Source organism: Mastigoproctus giganteus, chromosome 11 (assembly GCF_048544385.1).
Source record: "Mastigoproctus giganteus isolate SK-2022 chromosome 11, ASM4854438v1, whole genome shotgun sequence".
Classification (NCBI taxonomy): Eukaryota; Metazoa; Arthropoda; class Arachnida; order Uropygi; family Thelyphonidae; genus Mastigoproctus; species Mastigoproctus giganteus.
This window is the reverse complement of record NC_143585.1, coordinates 61,901,612-61,914,643: the sequence shown is the minus strand read 5'-3', so window position 1 is coordinate 61,914,643 and position 13,032 is coordinate 61,901,612.

Genomic DNA, 13,032 nt, shown 5'->3' with positions numbered 1-13,032 from the left:
GAGAACTGGCAGTTAAGGCGAATTTCCATTTTGCACTTTAAATGTACACTGAGTAGACAGAAATCATGAGATACCTACCTAATAACGGATAGGCCCACCTTTCGCCCGAATAAAGGCATCGTGGCATTGAGTAATATAGCAAGGCATTGAGTCCACTAGTTCACGAAAGCGTTCCACTAGTATTTCCATCCATGCTTGCTGCACCGCTGTCCACAATTCCGTCGCATTCCTGGGTGGAGGATCCAAAGTTCGAACAGACTTTTGCACATCATCCAAAAGATGCTCCACAGGGTTCATAACAATGAACGGGAAGGCCATTCAATGGTGGTAAAATCTGGAAATGCTGTTCGAACCACGTTCTAGTCACCATACGTCTGTGTGGAGGCGAACTGCCCTATGGGTGCACGATGACAATGAAGGGATGCAGACGGCCTGCAGGGATGGACACATAGCCTCGACCGTTTCAGAGATGCTTCTAGACGTACCAGAGGTCCCAACGATGCCAGTTGAACACACCCCAGACCATTACCGACCGTCCACCTGCCTGAACAGTTCCTTGTTGATATGGGTGCATAGCTTTGTGCAGTTTCCGCCAATATGCATCTTCTCGTCCGCTCGAAATAACTGGAAACGGGACTCATCGAACCATCGGCGAAGGCCTGGGCGCCGACTTCGTCTCCAATAATCCAAGGTCCAGCGCCGATGTTCCTTTGCCCAGTTGAGGCGTGGAGTCCTGTGTCGTGGTATTAGCAACGGGACTCTGGTAGGTCGGTGGCTCCCATAACCTATTGCAGGCGAAGTCGGCGCCCAGGCCTTCGCCGATGATTTGATAATAACTGTTGCTGCTGACTCACGAGCGCAGATCGAAGAAAAATCCAACCACGCGATAGGTATTTTGCAAAACTGGGCTACAATCCATTGCCTGCGGATTTCTCCAAGTAAGACCTGCTCGGTACTCCTGCAGACTCGACCTTGCCAGACCACCGCAAGTAAAAATCCAAGGCACCACAATAAAACTTGCTACACAAATCAAATATCTCGGAATCATCATTGAAAAAATCTGTCTTTTCAGCCCCATCTAAAGTACATTAAACAAAAGATACGAAAATATTCTGCATTGGTCGCAAGAGTGACCAGGAGGGACTGAGGGCTCGACAAGCGGACCCTGTCCCTCTACTACAAATCTACCTTCATCCCGGTCATCACATATGCTTCACCCGTTTGGTACAAAAAGGTAACCACAGTGGTAAATAGAAGAACCTTGGACAGCATCCAGCGGTCAATAATTCTGACAATCACACGAGCTGTCTCCACAGTCAGCACGCACGCACTCCAGGTTCTGGCCGGAGTCCTCCCGCTGGACTTGGAAATCATCAGATGCGCCCTGACACATAATATGGCAAAAGAAATACCGTGTACTATCCTGAACTTCACGTTGGTCGCCAACAACAGGAAGCTTGAAAAAAACCAGACTGCTCGACCACCTCCGACAGGAATGGCAGGATCGGTGGACAGAATCCACTAAAGGGAAATCACTAAGAAGTTCTTCCCTAGCGTAAACAGAGTCTTTCCAAAACCCCCGAGTTGGTTCCAACCGGGGCTCCACGTCATCTTTCTGCTCACAGGGCACGAGCCATTTAATGCAAACTATCTAGCTTCCGAATCACTGAGGATCCCCGTTGCCTCTATAGCCGCGAGGAGACATGGCAACGTCTCATGTATGACTGCGACCAGTACGAGGACCTGCAATGCATGCTCACCACTGCTATCACCTACTTACCGCAGAACATGGAACAGCATCTTCTCGACTCGGAACAAGAATACAAAGCCCTTACCATTTTTGCACAGAAACCCTTTGCTAGAAGGCGAGCACTTATAGCAAACCACTATGCACAGCACTCCGAAGCTGATGATTAATCCCAAAACTAGGACTAGAGAAAACCGGAATACAGAAGAAAACTGTACCAAATAACCCTCAACCACGAACATGACCATCATTTAGCCTTGTTCACGAGGGAACTGACAACCAGGAAGACCTACGTCTGAACCAGAGACAAACTGACACAGGACTTGACATGAACTGAATACAAATTATTCGCACTGAACCACTAACTGGATGACTAAACCAAATGACCAACGCACGAACTAAGAAAATGATATCACCAGGACCCAAGGCTGCATCCTCATAACATGCACAATAGGCGACCTGAACAGGTTACATGACCAACCATAGGACGAGACTGCTCATGTATGACCTTGCGACTGGGATTTGACTCCTACATTGAAAAAGATCACCAAAGAAGATCCGGTTCAGATCACTTGGACCCCCACGTACTCACAACTGTCAATGCCTGATGGCGATCTGTACCGGGCTCCCTTGCCTCGTACCTTAACCCCCTTTCCCCTGGTGGGGAGGAGGAGACAGTCTTGTCTCCTCTCCACCCCTGTCAACCCTTATTCTTCTCCTGGTGGGGCTTAGGCTTGCTCCACTGAAAATCCTGGGGTCGCCTTCTCTATCGTCCCCATACTTCTGTCTTTCTCCCCCAGCCTTCAGTCTCCCCCCCTACTCTGCCTAATACGCCAGCGTATAACCCCACACAAACTGCAAAACTTAACTTCGTCCAAATTAAATCGCATAAACCTCAATTGGCTTTTCTAATTCCAGCGCTCACCCGCTCACTCCTACCGAGTTTTTTTTTTTTTTTTTAGGCCCTAGTCACTGAAATCTCAGGAAACTAGGTCCATTCTGTGTGACTGGTCTGCCTCCACGAGGCCAAGTGTGGGCAACATTGGGCCTCAGTACGGGTCCAGCGGCTAAACGGCCAGATGAAAAACGATACACAACACTACACATATACAAAATCCACACACTTTTAAATCTCTGGCCTTCCCAGTGAACTGGTACACCTACAATGAAAGCAACGCGGAGATGGGGGAAACCCCTGGTGCCGTTGGACATCAATACACTTTACCTATTGCAGCTAATGATCGCCTGGTGGTCTTGATGGAGACGTTTCTGGTACATCCCTCGTTGAAGTCGGGGTGTGCCACTGTCGCTCACCGGTTGGCTGAAACAATGCGAGACAGATGTCGACGGCCACGTTCATCACCACCTTTCTCCACCCACAGCGCTGTCCACGATGAGACGTTATTCCGGAAATGGCGTATTCCCGATACTCTCTTGATACTGTCGAACGGGGACAGTGGAATTTCTGTACCACCTCCGCGATAGAGTGGCCTATGCATCGGGCACCCACTATTATCTCTTTTTCTAAGTCGGTTAACTCACGATGTTTATCCATACTGACGTCGAATTACCGTCTACGTGAGTGCAGAGACGCAGTGTACCTATATACCTGCCAAGCGGTGCGCGTTCGTCCACTAGCGAGAGGGGTGACAGCGTCGCATTGTCCAAGAACCAGGTGTTCCATGAATTCTGTCCTTTCAGTGTATTTGTAGCGGTCACAAATTCCTAAACGTAGATTTATTTTAACAGAGAAGTATTTTGGAGTTCTATCTCTTTGGTCATTTGTCACGGTGTAATACAGATGTACATTATAAAGATGATTTTACATAGCCGTATTTTCAATTCAGCAGACTTCATCATAGTTGGGGTTTTGGGTTACAGCTCCTTAACTCAGTACTGGTGAGGAAAGTGTTGCTTCTTAGCTGATATTTTTGATTTTTTTTAATTGATAAATTATAATATGTAGGGTTTTTTTCACATATTAATAAATTTAAAGATCAGTTGTTTAGTTGTTTTGTTTTAGCTAATAGTCAATAGATTAATTTTCTTTACAAGTCTGGTTTCTCTTTTAAAACAGCTCTGCCTGGTCGTTCTTTTCGCAGCCTCGGTGCTGGCGAAAGAGATGATGATGGAGAAGATGGAAAGGAAAGAAGAAAGTTTTGAAATGGCCGAAAGCTATGTGTACCCTGCACACGGAAAAAGTTCACATGTGCAAAGCTATGGTACAGCAGTACATCACAGTCGAGGTCATGGTGCTCACGGTTATGGAGCTTTTGGAGACCACGGGCGATACAGAGATAGAGCTCATGCTGCTCGTGGGCATCATGACAGGGGTGGTCACCACAGCCATGATGCACATGGAGCTCATGGAGGTCACTATGGACATTACCGGAATGTTGGAGCTTACGCTCACAACAAGGGAGCCGGATATGAAAAGGCTTACGCTTATGATAGGAAGGCTGGGCATCACCATATAGCTGCTGATCATGGTGCTCATCACGGCCGTTATGGAGTCCACGGTAGTGCAGCTCATCACAACATTGGAGCTTATGGAAGTTCTGGTCACGATCGACATGGATCCCATGACAGATATGGTAGTCATGGATATGGTCGTCATGGTTATGATAATGCTGCTCATGGTCATCACGGAAGTGCCCATGGAAGCGCATACTTCCATGGACCTGGCTATAGTTACCATCACTGAGGGAATTTAGTTTATGGTAGGTATTAAAGTGGTAATAATTTATTTAAGATTAATTTGGTTAACATAGCTAAGCTATCGAACTGCTTTCATCTTTTCCTTTAACACATTATGAAAACGCGCGCTATGGGAACTGAAACTGAAAAAGGTAACATAAGAACAAACAAGAACCCTGAGAGAGTTTAACTTAATACGAGTATAGTAAATTTGCTACAAAAAAAAAAAAAAAAAAACAGGGGGGGAAAGCCGAAATGTAAAAGAATTGAATACATTATTACACAATGCATTGAAGCTATTGCTCCAAGGATGTCAATAGCCGAAACCTGACAGCCACACAGTTCACTGAAAGAGCAGGTTCCGTTTCAAGAATATCGTAGTCAACGTATGAAACACATCAAAAACGAATGAAAACATCATTAAAATGTTAAAATGTTTCTGTTTTTACTGCTCCAGTGATTATTTCATAAACATTAATTTTTCGGCATACTTTATATTAGATGTATGTTCTACAATTTATGTTCTTTATGTTGTACACAGGAAACACAACTTCATTTAAAGCAGTTTAAATGAAGTTGTGTTTCCTGTGGGCCCTGTCCCTTGGGGCCACAGGAGTTCACAACTTCATCCTAACTGCTTTTGCAGTTGATATAAAAGCGCAACAGTTAACAATAGGTAATACAATTATTATTTTTATTTATTTATTTATTTATTTTTTTTTTTTTTTGGCAACGTACGAGCTTGATCTCCATTTCATTCTTTCACCAATGCCAACAACTTTCCACTGAAATTTTATCTCAAACTAGAGACATGTCGCTTCTTATCGTTTCAGAGACATAACGTCTTAACAGATACGTTTACACTTCTGAAATTTCTAGTCATTAATTATTCTGTACTTCATTATTTCATGCGCAGGCAGACTTTGCTTTTATCTCTTCGACCTTGTCATTAAAAACCCTGAGTTGGCAGGTAGAGACTTATCATCTCGGCAAAGCATTTTGAGTTTTTCTTTTCCATTTCTATGTGATCTATGGTTTCAAGAATTTCCAGTGTATCCTCTCCTCAACCTCCAAAGGCTGCCAAAGACCTGCCTACGTAGCGTAATTTCTGATACATCAATATCTTTGACATCCTGCTTTCATGGGAATTTTACATCATCTGGATTAAAGAAAAAAAAAAGTGAATAAGAAAATGTGGCTCCCTCACTATTTCCTATTTCGAATTATTTTCCTCTTATCAGACTGATTTCTTGATAGAACTGCATACTATCATTACAATAATGGATTATTGACATATTTTTTTTTCTTTATTTCTGGAATCAAAACATACTGGAATCACTCTGCTGTACACATTAACTGAGCACATTACTGTAGCGCATTTTGAATAATAATAATAATAATTAAATAAATTTGATTCAGAACAATTTAAGGATATTATGTTAAACGTCTTTCATTATTCTGTAATGAAGTTACGAAATACAGAAGGGCACATTTCTAGAGTTACTTTCCTCTATACATGTACTTAATTTACGACACATTTAATGGACTATTGGATTATTTTACAGACAGGATTTGCTAAGGTCTGAGACCGAAACATCAATTTATCATGTCTGTAAATTGTGTGTATTCTGAGGGTGTTTTCCTGTTTTCACGGATGAAAACCAACTTTTCCAACAAGACATGGGAAATTGAACCCAGACCTCATTTAATGAAGAATACTTTAGTTTTGAAATATCGTAAATCGGGTGAAAAATTTGGTAAACACTAGAAATGTTCTGTAAGAGTTGTTGAAATAAAAGGGAAAAACGATTTGAATTACACAGTCGCTCCGTATGGGCGTGCCTAGAAATTGATATATAGGTGCAACACAGCGCAGAGTATTATGAACTTTGCAATACACACGATGCGCATACAATGAATTCCTTGAACTTTATGCAGTTTTTGAAAGTAGAAGAAATTGACCGATACCTTTGAACATTTTCATTGCATGTAGGCTGCTTACGGATATTTGCCTATGACAATGTTCAGTCACAACTGAACATTGTCATTAACTCCTCAATAATTGTGAAAGTGCAATTAGAGTTAGTACCGTTTATCCCATAATGGACGACCACTTCCAAATAATTTGCGCATGGCTAGAATTCGTTAAATGACAGATAAAAAAAAAAAAAAACAAAAAAAACGCCATCCATGGCCAATTGAGTGTTCTCTGGTATTTTATTGACATTTCTGGAAGAAAATCCACTGAATTCATCTAATGGACGCCATTGTTGGCACATATAGCTAGTTGATTATAATAAGCATAAATACTATTATTTTGTATCTGCTTAGGCAGAAGGTTAGTTTGAACAGTTTGGAGAGAGAGAGAGAGAGAGAGAGAGAGAGAGAGAGAGAGAGAGAGAGAGAGAGAGAGAGACTTAAATATCATTGTGTACCAAGCAAGTTGGCTATTTAGACGATTATAAGAGATTACATCATGGGGATCTCTGTGTTAGGATGACAATGGTGAAAAGGAACCGGAGTGAAAATTTCTTCCATTGGGAATAAATTTTCCAAAGGGGAGAGGATTGTAAAAGTACCCTTTACAAATATAATGGAAATATATTTTTTATATTAATTAAATGCAAGTAGGGCGATGAAAGCTGAGAATAATTATTAAGATCTGAATCTTAAGTTTGAATATGGTAAATATTAAGGCTGAATATTAAGTTTGAATATGATAGATATTAAGGTTTGAAAAACGCTGGATTTAGAAATAGGAAGGTTATGGATGTGTAAATTAAATAGAAGTTAAATGGAGACAAGAATAACAAGTAATACAAAAGGGATGAACTGAGAGTAAACAAAACAGTAGCTCATACTAGGGAAGAAGTGGTTATTTTCGAACGGGCGAGAAAGGGTTTCTAGGACAATTGCGCTTGATTAGCATTTTCTTCTTTCACTATCGCTACCTGCAAGTCAATAGGTTCTTCGTTTGATAATTCCTTCTCTTCTTCCTCTATTAATTCCTCCACGTCTTTGGCATCAACCTCCACATGATGTAGCTCTGCAACCTTTACAATCTTATCTGTAACCTCTTCAAATGATTCGTCTTTTTCAAATCCTTCGAAGCGTTTTATGTGCCGTGGGCATATTTTCTTCCATGCGCCATTTAAACAACGTTGAGTAATCCCGCTCAGACCTTATTAATGTTTAAGATGGCGTGGTAAATATTGAAAAATTTCCAAAAGTCTCTTAACGTAAAATGTTTCTTATCGTCTACTGCAGACAAAGCCTGATCAAATGTTGTGCGTAAATAGTATGCTTTTTAAATTCGAAATAACACCCTGGTCGATAGGTTGGATGAATGAAGTCGTGTTTTGCGGTATAAATATGACTCTCACGTTCCAATTGAAATCATCTAGATGCGTAGGATGTCCAGGAGCATTATCTAATAGAAACAAAATCTTGAAAGGAACGTCGTTGTCTTTACAATACTTTTCAACCTCGGGAATGAAGCAACATTTAAACCAATCCTCAAAGAGACATATTGTTATCCATGCTCTCATGTTCGATCGGAAATGCACGGGTAGGGTGGCTTTACTGATGCCCTTAAATGCACGAGGATTTGCAGAATGGTACACAAGCAGTGGTTTTAATCTGTAATCTCCCGCTGCATTAGCCCCAAGCAGAAGTGTGGCCCTATCTTTTAAAGCCTTGAAATCTGGCACTGTCTTTTCCTCTTTGGCAATGTATGTTCGATCCAGCATTTTTTTCCGATACAGAGCAGTCTCGTCAACGTTAAAAATTTGCTGCGTTGAATAGTCACTTTCATCAATAATTTTTTCCAACACATCACAAAATTTCTCTGCAGCTGCAGAATCGGCACTCGCGACATCACCGCATACTTAACGTTGTGGAAACCAGCGCGATGCTTGAACCTATTAAACCACCCGTTGCTTGGGTTGAGGTTCGCCGTACTTATCCTTAATATCTATATAAATACTTGTTGCTTTTGCTTGAATGATCATTAGACTCAGAGGCACTCGCGTCTGAATCTGATTTTCCATTCATATTATTAACACTGTTCCGTCTTCTATATAGCACCTGAACGCTCGTTTGTGATCACTGTTAATCTTAAGTGCTTTGATCCTTTGACATGTTCTTTATATGCGCACTGTCCTTTAAAATAGTATTCACTGTTGAAGCAGCGAGACCTAATTGCAATAGATGACAAACTTTGTCCTGCTTTGTACTTCTTAATCCTTTTCATCTTCATTTCTAAATCAATTTTGTTTCATTTCCTAGCACTACCACCACTTGCACTTTCCGTTGGCGACTTTCCCTTCATCATTGTAATACGTAAATAGGAATGAAGAGAAGTTTCTGAAAATTTGTTTTTTATATGATTGAAGATCATATAAAAAATTTATATATGATTTATATATGATTAAAAACCCACACAAATGTAGTTATCGGTATTATCGCAAATGCAATAAGATCGAGTTTACTACCCGTTTATAATTAGATGCAATAACAGAAAAGCCCAATAAACCGGAAAGTGCAAATTGTTTTTATTGTTTTTTGGTCGTGACCTCCAGAAACGTCCTTTAAAAACATATCACAAATGGATTCAAAATTGATTCTTATAAACGGGAACGTATGATAACGATGAAAGGGTAGTGCAATTTCCATTATAACTATGACCTTTTAGAAAGATAAATAGCTTAGTAATACAGCGAAATTTTTAACTTCCAAGGATTTGGAACGGATTTTTTGATTACAAAAAAAAAAAAAACAAAAAAAAAAACGTGTTATTGGATTCACATTACGATATTTTCACGATACCTCCATTTATTCCTACGGGATGCGCATTTCCAGGTTTTTTTAAGTTTTCACCGTCTGGCAAAAACTTGCGTAAAGTCGAATTTTCGTAAATAGAGTATTACGTAAGTCGTGGAGTTCCTGTACCTATTTTTATGACTGGAAATTACAACCTAACTGACAACTGCTCTGAACCTTTATTAATCTGTAGCTGTTTTAGGTTAACAACTTAACCTTCAAGTTTATTTTCAATGACCAGACTTTCATTTTTTCCCCCTTTTTATAAAATTCTACGTTGATTGATTTTTTTCATCTTACAGGTTCGTACTTCCCAATTCATCGTGTTCGATGGAGAAATACCCTGCTAAAAAATAGAAACAGTTTATGTTCTACTTTTCGATAACTCGTTAGATCATCACTGCACTGTATAATTATTTTTTTAATTCATTAAAATAAAGAAAATTCAGATGAACTTATCTTTGTATGTCATTCAATTCTTTTAATAATGAGAATTTATAACAAGTTCTCTGAATACAGTTCACTTATAATTAGTCAAAAAGTAAAAATATACAAGCAACCAATGAGTTTTGGTACAAATCAACATTAATAAGAATTTCCTGCTTTTTGAATATGGGACACGTCTAACCAGGCTACGCATAAATCAAATAATTTTGTATAGCTAGTATTTAGTATTAGTAGTAGCAAATGAAGCATGAAAGCAAGCTTACCAGATGGAAGTCTGTTGAAACAAAAAGCAAATTTCCGTACATCTTCTGTCCTTCAACCATCCTTCCTCAATAAGAATTTATGCCTCCTCATACGTGTAGTCTGAGCAAGTGAAAAGAAGAATGCCATGAGCATTGAGCTTAAAACGTTCAAAGTCTGAAATACCTCACTTCAATCAGATCTCCTCGCAGGTGCCTAGTTTCTAGACGCTGCAATTCGCAGAAAACTAAAGCCATTCCTGGTAAGAACACCATTTCGTTCGCTTCCCAAAACTCGCTCTCCTCTTTGCACACGTTACAAATCGACATCCTTCCTAAAATCAGGCATACAGATTTATATGCAGTACTCAAGATGCGGCCTAACTGTTATCTTATACAACAGAACAATCTCCTTCTAACCGCTGCTGGCAAAATTCCTGTACCTCACTGATAAAACCCCAGAGCTGTTCCGGCACCCTGTCTGCGCTGCTCAGAAAACTTCATATCTGATTACACAATTATTCCTCAGGGTCTTTTTCATTCTCCATAATCCTGAGTGTGATACCACACAGTTGGCACGTTAATTTGGAGTTACTGCTGCATATATGCAGTGCCTTGAATTTGTCAATGTTAAACTTCAATTGCGATCTCAGCCCATCTGATTAATTTTATCAAGTATTTTTTTTTTTTTTTAGTAACAACCCAGATTACTGCCATTTACAACCCTCTCGACCTTCATATCATCTGAAAACGTAGAGGTTACGCTTGAAATACCTTCATCAATATCATTAATAAATATAGAAAACAACAGTGGGCTCCGAACTGAACCTGGGGAAATCCACTAACATCATTCCAAGAAGAGCAGTCTTCTACCACTCAACCATGCCTATACCATAAGAGTGACTTATCCTTAATGACCCACTGCTCCAATTCATAAGCAGTCTTTTATGTGCAACAGTATCAAATGCTTTTGCGAAATCTAAGTATATGATATCAAAATTATTTTTTACATCCAATTCCTTTATTACTGCATCATAGTATCCAATAAGATTGGTCAGACACAATCTGCCCTTAAAAAATCCATGCTGCAACTGCAGTATAAATGCAGTCCTGTCTGTAAGGTCCTGCATTACTTCTTTAACCAGCGACTTGCCCTGGGATAGAAGTGAACCTAATAGTACTGTAATTACTTATGTCACCCTTTTATTTCTCTTTGTGAAATGAAATAGACCTACCCTGAATCCAAGGATGTTCTCCTAATTATGGCTGAGTTTACTTACCTCTTTTGCTGCCACCCTTAATATAATCAGATTGGTCCCAATCACCACAGATGCCTTTTTTTATGTGTAGCTTCAACAATTTCTCTTCCACTTTCCACTCATATATAACAAAATCATTCAACTCCCTGTTATAATTTGGTATACTTCTGGCATCTCCATCCCTAAAAAATTCCTCATCTGTGAATGTAAATGCAAACCTATTTAGTTTGTCAGAGACCTGAGAAGAATCATGAACAGTTCGACTTTTTTTATATAAAGTTTTTCGTTTGTTTCCTTCTATTCTTCTTCATCTTCTTTTTATTATTATTGCTCTCATATTATTTCTCCCTGATTGGGGTTTCCACCTTGTGACGGGTATTGCTACCAAGTACACAGGTGGTTGTTGTGTCTGGTGTTACTGTTGATCGAAGAACTCCTATGCTAAAAGTGTTCAAGATTGCGACTTTCTGGAGTTCCTTGTAGGTGTTCGCTGGGAGACCTATTGCTACAAGACATTTATGTAGAACCTTAGGCACCATATCGGTGGTTGACACGATGATCAGGATGGTCGTTACTTGTTGCATATGCCACATCTCTTTGGTCTCCTGTCTTAGGTTCGTGTACTTCCTGATTTTTTTCCTCGTGGGTTTTCTGCAGGTTGCCAGTGTTGGGTACCGATTTGTCAATCATATAGGTAGCCTTTTCCTTCTTGTCGACGAGGGTTATGTCCGGTCTGTTGTGCAGGATTGTCTCGTCCGTTATTATGGCGCGGTCCCAGTACAGCTTGTGGTGTGGGGTCTCTAGTACTGCCTGGGGTTCGTACTTGTAGTACGATATACTTTCTTTGATCAATTGGTATTTCTTTGCTAGCTTCTGATGTGTCATCCTGGCTACCTGGTCGTGTCTACGAGTGCACTCAGTCTGGGTGATCACCCTGCATCCCGCAGTGATGTGTTGGATAGTTTCTGAATCCAGGTGGCTCATCGTCGACATGTGTCATCTGACACTTCGGGCTCCTTGGCGATGTATTTTCTATTGTTGCTGGTGTTGATTACCTGATCTTGAATGGCGAGCATGAATCTTTAGTTTCTCGGGGAAAAGCGTACCGCTCGTTGAATAAAATTCCTAGAGGTGGGGGAAGTAGAGCCTGGCACTTTTCCCCCTCACCTCGCGAGTTCCTAGGCTACAGGGAGAGGGGGCTAAAAGTTAACAGATCCAAAGCATAAAATTAAGAGTGCTAAAGCTGGTTCAAATTCAGTTCAAGTTGCAACTTTCAGTTCTAATTCAGGAGTTAGTGGTACAAGGAATGAGGATGATGATGTTGGTTCCAGGACAGCTGCTGAGGTTCAGCATGGTGTTATGGATCAGGGAATACAGATTGAAGAGATCAGAGAGGGTATACAGGATTTACAGTTAACATTAGAGCCAAAGATATCAGATTCTTCAGAGGCTCATTCAGAATTTCTTAATGTTGATGTTGACAATTTTTTGGGGGATATTAGCAGACGAAGCATAGGTACTAATGTCCGAGAGAGTGACATAATAGTCAACAACATACATGAGCAAAGGTGCAGGTATGGGGTTGTAAATACGATATATGAGTTGATTACAGAGTTTAAAGAAGATTGTGGTTGATTACACCATTGATTACACTGGTTGAACGAAGCCAATAAGGTTATAAAGACAGCATCAAATTTTATACTAGATAAATGAGTTCACATGGCGATAATCGCTATAGCTTTGCTCATTGATAATGAGAGTTTGAAGGCTAGAGTTGATGAGCTGCAATTAAGAGCCAATCTATTCAATGATCTCATTAGAG